The sequence below is a fragment of the Salvelinus sp. IW2-2015 genome, unplaced genomic scaffold, assembly GCF_002910315.2.
Source record: "Salvelinus sp. IW2-2015 unplaced genomic scaffold, ASM291031v2 Un_scaffold2596, whole genome shotgun sequence".
NCBI classification, from domain to species: domain Eukaryota; kingdom Metazoa; phylum Chordata; class Actinopteri; order Salmoniformes; family Salmonidae; genus Salvelinus; species Salvelinus sp. IW2-2015.
Window position 1 is genome coordinate 94,990 of NW_019943904.1, and position 6,672 is coordinate 101,661.

Sequence of the window (6,672 nt, forward strand, 5' to 3'; positions counted from 1 at the left end):
GGGCTGTGAGGCCCCCAAAGAAATGCACCCCACACCATAGACTGACCACCGCCAAACCGGTCATGCTGGAGGATGTTGCAGGCAGCAGAACGTTTCTCCACGGCGTCTCCAGCCTGTCACGTCTGTCACATTGTGCCTATGTGCTCAGTGTGAACCTGCTTTCATCTGTGAAGAGCACAGGGCGCCAGTGGCGAATTTGCCAATCTTGGTTGTTCTCTTGCAAATGCCAAACATCCTGCACGGTGTTGGGCTGTAAGCACAACCCCCACCTGTGGACGTCGGGCCCTCATACCACCCTCATGGAGTCTGTTTCTGACGTTGAGCAGACACATGCACATTTGTGGCCTGCTGGAGGTCATTTTGCCAGAGCTTCTGGCAGCGCTCCTCCTTGCAACAAAGGCGGAGTAGCGGTCCTGCTGCTGGGTTGTTGCCCTACCTACGGCCTCCTCCACGTCTCCTGATGTACTGGCCTGTTCCTGGTAGCGCCTCCATGCTCTGACACTACGCTGACAGCACACAGCAAACTTCTTGCCACAGCTCGCATTGATGTGCCATCCTGGATGAGCTGCACTACTGGTCACTTGTGTGGGTTGTAGACTCCGTCTCATGCTACCATAGAGTGAAAGCACCGCCAGCATTCAAAAGTGACCAAAACATCAGCCAGAAGCATAGGGAATTGAGAAGTGGTCTGTGGTCACCACCTGCGAACCACTCCTTTATTGGGGGTGTCTTGCTAATTGCCTATCATTTCCACCTGTTGTCTATTCCATTTGCGCACAACAGCATGTGAAATTTATTGTCAATCAGTATTGCTTCCTAAGTGGACAGTTTGATTTCACAGAAGTGTGATTGACTTGGAGTTACATTGTGTTGTTTAAGTGTTCCCTTTATTTTTTTGAGCAGTGTAGTAAGGATGCATTCATAGGGAATAGGGCTCTGGACAAAGGTAGCGCACTACATAGGGAATAGGGCCCTGGAGAAAGGTAGTGCACTAGATAGGGAATAGGGCTCTGGACAAAGGTAGTGCACTAGATAGGGAATAGGGTGCCATTTGGGATGCCTGCTAAGATATAGGTATGCGATGTCAGGATGTTGTTGTATTACAGAGTCGTGCTTTGGCTGTAGTTTGACTACCCTGAACCATCCACAAGGCCAAGGGGTCACGGAAGGGTCACGGAAGGGTTTGACGTGTAAAACAAGATTAGATGTTAGTGAGAAGAGATGCTTACAGTATATAACACCAATGAACTAACATTCCCTGCACACTGTAATCCACTCTGTCTTTCCACTGTAGACATTAACATACTGTATATTAGGTCGCCTCTGAAGCGTTGTTCCTCTCTAGGTTTCTTCCCAGGTTCCTGCCGTTCTAGGGAGTTTTTCCTAGCCGCCGTGCTTCTACATCTGCATTGCTTGCTGTTTGAGGATTTTAGATTCTGGGATTCTGTACAGCACTTGGGTGACAACCGTTAATGTGAAAAAGTTTTTATAAAATACATMTGATTAATTTCATTGATTGGGGTATGAAAGGGCATATTTGGATAACGTAAAAAAGGTACATTATACCTGTATGTATTACTCAACAATCCTGCTTTTCAACATGCTATCATAATGTCTAAAACTCTGGACATAGCACTTAATGAAGTACAAGTGTATCCGCTGAATATAAAATACTAGAATTGTCTTCCGTGACAGCTAGGTTGAGCTCTGTAGTGGTAGTCAGCCAGGCTGAAACTGAGACAGGCTTTTAGATGTAGGGCCACCGCCACTGTATTCAACATTTATGATCAATTACAGCTTTTCTAAAGCTGGGTTTAATGTGTCATAGATGTCTTGGTTCTGAGGGAAATAATAGCCTTGAACACATTTCTGGAAGACGGAATTCATCGTGGCCTTGCCCCGGGGGTCCTTTTGAAACCCTCATGGGTTCTCAGCTTAATATAATATTGTTGATTTAACCATGATGTATATAGAGCTGCAGGGCACAGCGCTCTCCCTCCAGTTGGAGGACAATAGATGGTGTTCTGGGACTCAGGCGGCTGGTTCATTATTCTAGCTGGGCTTGACTATGAACTATGGCATGAGGACAGCAATCACTTCATCAACGGGAATTATATTACATTTCTAGGGTAAGCATTTGTCTGATGGACAGGAAGTACTAAAGCAATGAAAACTCTTAACTTGTGTTAAGAGCAGCTCCCTGTAGACCTCTAACCCTCATCAGTAAGAGCAGCTCCCTGTAGACCTCTAGTCCTCGTCAGTAAGTGCAGCTCCCTGTAGACCTCTAGTCCTCGTCAGTAAGAGCAGCTCCATGTAGACCCCTAACCCTCGTCAGTAAGAGCAGCTCCCTGTAGACCTCGTCAGTTAGAGCAGCTCCCTGTAGACCTCTAACCCTCGTCAGTTAGGGAATTTGATACCATGAGGACTGGGATTCACATCCCTACTGATATTACTGTGAGGACTGTGATTCAACATCCCTACTGATTATACTGTGAGGACTTGGGATCACATCGCCTACTGATATACCGTGAGACTGGGATCACATCCCTACTGATATTACCATGAGGACTGGGATCACATCCATACTGATATACCACGAGGACTGGGAATCCACATCCCTTACTGATGTATACCGTGATGGGATTGGGATCACATCCTACTGATTATACCATTGAGGACGTGGGATCACATCCCTACTGAGTATACCATTCGAGGACTGGGATCACATCCCTACTGAGTATACCATTGAGGACTGTGATCACATCCCTACTGATATACCATTGAGGACTGGGATCACCATCCCTACTGATATACCGTGAGGACTGGGATCACTCCCTACTGATATACCCATGAGGACTTGGGATCACATCCCTACTGATATACCATGAGGACTGGGATTCACATTTCCCTACTGAAGTATACCGTGATTGACTGGGTCTCACATGCCCTAACTTGATATACCATGGAGGACTGGGATCACATCCCTACTGATATTAGGTGAGGACTGGGATGTTCACATCCCTACTGACTTATAACCACGAGGACTTGGGTCACATCCCTACTGATATACTGTGAGGGACTTGGGATCACTATCCCTGTCACTTGATATACTGTGAGACTGGGATCACATCCCTAACTGATATACTGTCGAGGACTGGAATCACCATTCCCTACTGATATACATTGGCCGTTGTAGTAGACCTTGACATTAATAATGTGTATCAACCTACCAGCCAGCCATCATTTCCAAGTCAATGCCACTCCAAGCCCAGTCAGCCAGTCAGTCAGTCAGTCAGTCAGTCAGTCAGCCAGTCATCCAGCCAGTCATTCAGCCAGTCAGCCAGTCAGCAGCCAACCACAATCAGCCAGTCATCCAGCCATGTTCATCTCAGCCAGTTCAGCCAGCCAACCAATCAGCCACACCAAGGTCAGCCAATCAGCCAGCCAGTCAGTCATCCAGCCAGTCAGCCATTCCAGTCAGCCGTCAGTCAGCAAGCCAAGCCAGGCCGGTCATTCCAGCCAGTCAGCCCTCAGCCAAGCCAGCCTTGTCATCCAGCCAGTCTGCCAGGTCATCCATGCCAGTCTGTCTCAGCCAGTCATCCAGCCAGTCATTTTCAGTCCAAGCCAGCCAGTCATCCAGCCAGCCAGTCATTTCAGGTCAGCCAGTCAGCCAAGTTCATTCAGTCAGCCAGGTCAAGTCCAGTCAAGCCAGGTCATCCAGCCCAGTCATTCAGCCAGTCATGGCCAGGTCAGCCAAGCCAACAATCAAGCCAGGTATCCAGCCAGTTCATTCAGCCAGTCAGCCAGCCAACCATATCAAGCCAACCAATCAGCCAGCCAGCCAGTCAGTCCATTCCAGCCAGTCAGCCATTCAGTCACCAGTCAGTCAGCAAGCCAAGCCAGCGGATCATCCAGCCAGTCAGCCAGTCATTCAGGCCAGTCAGCCCTCAAGCCAGTCCGCCTGTCATTCCAGCCAGTCATCCAGCAGTTCATTTCAGGCAGTCAATTCCATCCATGTCATTCAGCCAGCCAGCCAGTCAGTCCAGCCAAGCCAGTCATTCAGTCAGCCAGGTCAGCCAGTCATTCAGTCAGCCAAGTCAGCCAGTCATCCAGTCAGTCATTCTGTCAGCCAGCCAGTCATTCAGTCATTCAGTCAGCAAGCTCAGTCATTCAGTCATTCTGTCAGCCAGTCATTCAGCGCAGTGGTCAGTCAGCCAGTCATTCAGCGCAGTTGAGTCAGTTCAGCCAGTCATGCAGCAGCAGTGGTTCAGTCAGCCAGTCATTCAGCAGCAGCTGCGTCAGTCTTGGTAGCAGGAAACAGCTTTCCAGCTCACCACAGATTGTCCCTTTCCTTTCTATAAGACTCAGCATGTCTCCTGTCTCCTTGGAATGACAGTCTCTTTATTGCATTAATGACCTCATTTATTACTTGAGAGGAGGGTTCCTTGCTCGCTTAAAATGTACAATCAATCAATTTTCCATCAAATTAGTGACGAGAGGGAGAGGTGTGTGTTGGGCGTGAGGGGCTAGCGCTTCGTCACTGCTTAACTGTAAGTATGTGGAGACACAAGTGTGTGTGTTCCAACAGGTCTGTGGGTGAGCTACCTGACGGAGGTATAGAGGTTCTACAGGGAGCTGCTCTAACTGACTGGAGGACTGAGGTCTACAGGGAGTGCTCTAACTGACAAGGCAGAGGTCTACAGGGAGCTGCTCTAACTGACCGAGGTCTACAGGGAGCTGCTCTAAACTGACGAGTCTACAGGGAGTGCCTCTACTGACGAGGTTAGCGTAGGGACGCACTCAGACAGTCTAAGCTGAGTCTTAGATGAGGGTCAAGTCTACAGGGAGCTTCTCTAACTGACGAAGGTCGTACAGGGAGCTGCTCTAACTGACGAGGTCTTCACAGGGAGCTGCTCGTAACTGGAGGACTACAGGAGCTGCTCTTATCCGACGAGTTTACAGGGAGCTGCCTCTTAACTGTACGGGACTACAGGGACGCTGCCTCTTAACTGACGAGGTCTAACAGGGAGCTGCTCTAATGACTGAGGTATGAGGTCTACAGGAGCTGCTACTAACTACGTAGGATAGAGGTCTAGCAGGAGCTGCGCTAACTGACGAGGACGTTAGATGGTCTTACAGGAGCTGCTCTATAACGTGACGGAGGACTAGAGGTTCTAGAAGGAGCTGCTCATAAACTGACGAGGGACTTAGGGGTCTACAGGGAGCTCTCTAACTGACGGAAGGTACTAGGGGTCTACAAGGGCTGCTCTAATGACGAGGACTAGGGGTCTACAGGGGAAGCTGCTCTAACTGCGAGGGATAGGGGTCTACAGGAAGCTTGCTCTAAACTGACGAGGACTAGAGGTTGCTACAGGGGAGCTGGCTTCTTAACTGACTGAGGACTAGGGGTTTTCTGACAGGGGAAAAAACTGGCTCTAACTGACGAGGACGTAGAGGTCGTACATGGAGCTGCTCTAACTGACGAGAAGGAACGTAGAGCGGTCTACAGGGAGCTGCTCTAACTGACGAGGGTTAGAGGGTCTACCATGGAGCTCTCTAAACTGACGAGGGTTAGATGGGTTCTACATGGAGCTGCTATATAACTGACGAGGTTAGAGGTCTACAGGGAGTTGCTCTAACTGACGAGGTCTTACAGGGACGCTGCTTAACTGACGAGGTCTTACAGGGAGCTCTCTAAACTGACCGACGTCTTCTACAGGAGCTGTTCTAACGTGTACGAGGGACTAGTGGTTCTACCAGGGCAGTCTGCTCTAACTGATGAAGGGGTTAGGCGGTCTACAGGAGCTTGTTTAAACTGACGAGGGTAGGAGGCTACAGGGGCTGCTCTTACTGACGGAGGTTAAGGAGTGTCAATGACAGCGTGGAGGCTGGAGCTGCTGAAACGGGTAGACGAGGATCTACAGGGGCTGCCCCCTTGCTAACTAGGCCAGATAGAGGGTCTTACAGAAGGCTGCTCTTACTGACGAGGATTAGGGGTCTACAGGGAAGCGCTTGCCCTTCGTACTGGACAGAGGATAAGGTCTACATGGCAGCTGCCTAAACTGACGAGGTAAGGTCTACAGGGCTATGCCCTAACTGACGAGGAGATAGGGGTCTAAGGGAGCTTGCTCTAACTGACGAGGGACTTAGGGGGTCTACAGGGAATACTGCTTTCTACGACGAGGACAGAGGTCTTACCGTGGAGCTGCTCTTACTGACGTTGGGGACGGTGAGGGATAGAGGTCTACAGGAGCTTTGACTCCCTAATGACGAGTTAGGTCTCAGGGAGTCTACGAGGAGATCACTGACAGGTAGAGCTGCGTATACTGACGAGGGTTAGGGGGAGATTCTACATGGAGCTGCTCTGAACTGATCGAGGGTTAGAGGTCTACAGGGAGCTGCTTAACTGACGAGACTGAATGGTCTACAGGGAGCTGCTCTTACTGTAGTTAACGAGAGTCTACAGGGAGCTGCTTCTAAACTGACGCAGGGTCTACCAGGGAGTGTTCTAACTGCGAAGGACTAGTGGTGCTACAGGGAGCTGCTTCTAACTGATGAGGTTTAGGGGTTCTGACATGTGGAAGCTGCTCTAACTGACGCAGGTTAGAGGTCTACCATTGGAGCTGCTCTAAACTGCATGAGGGTAGGGGTCTACATGGAGCTGCTCCACTT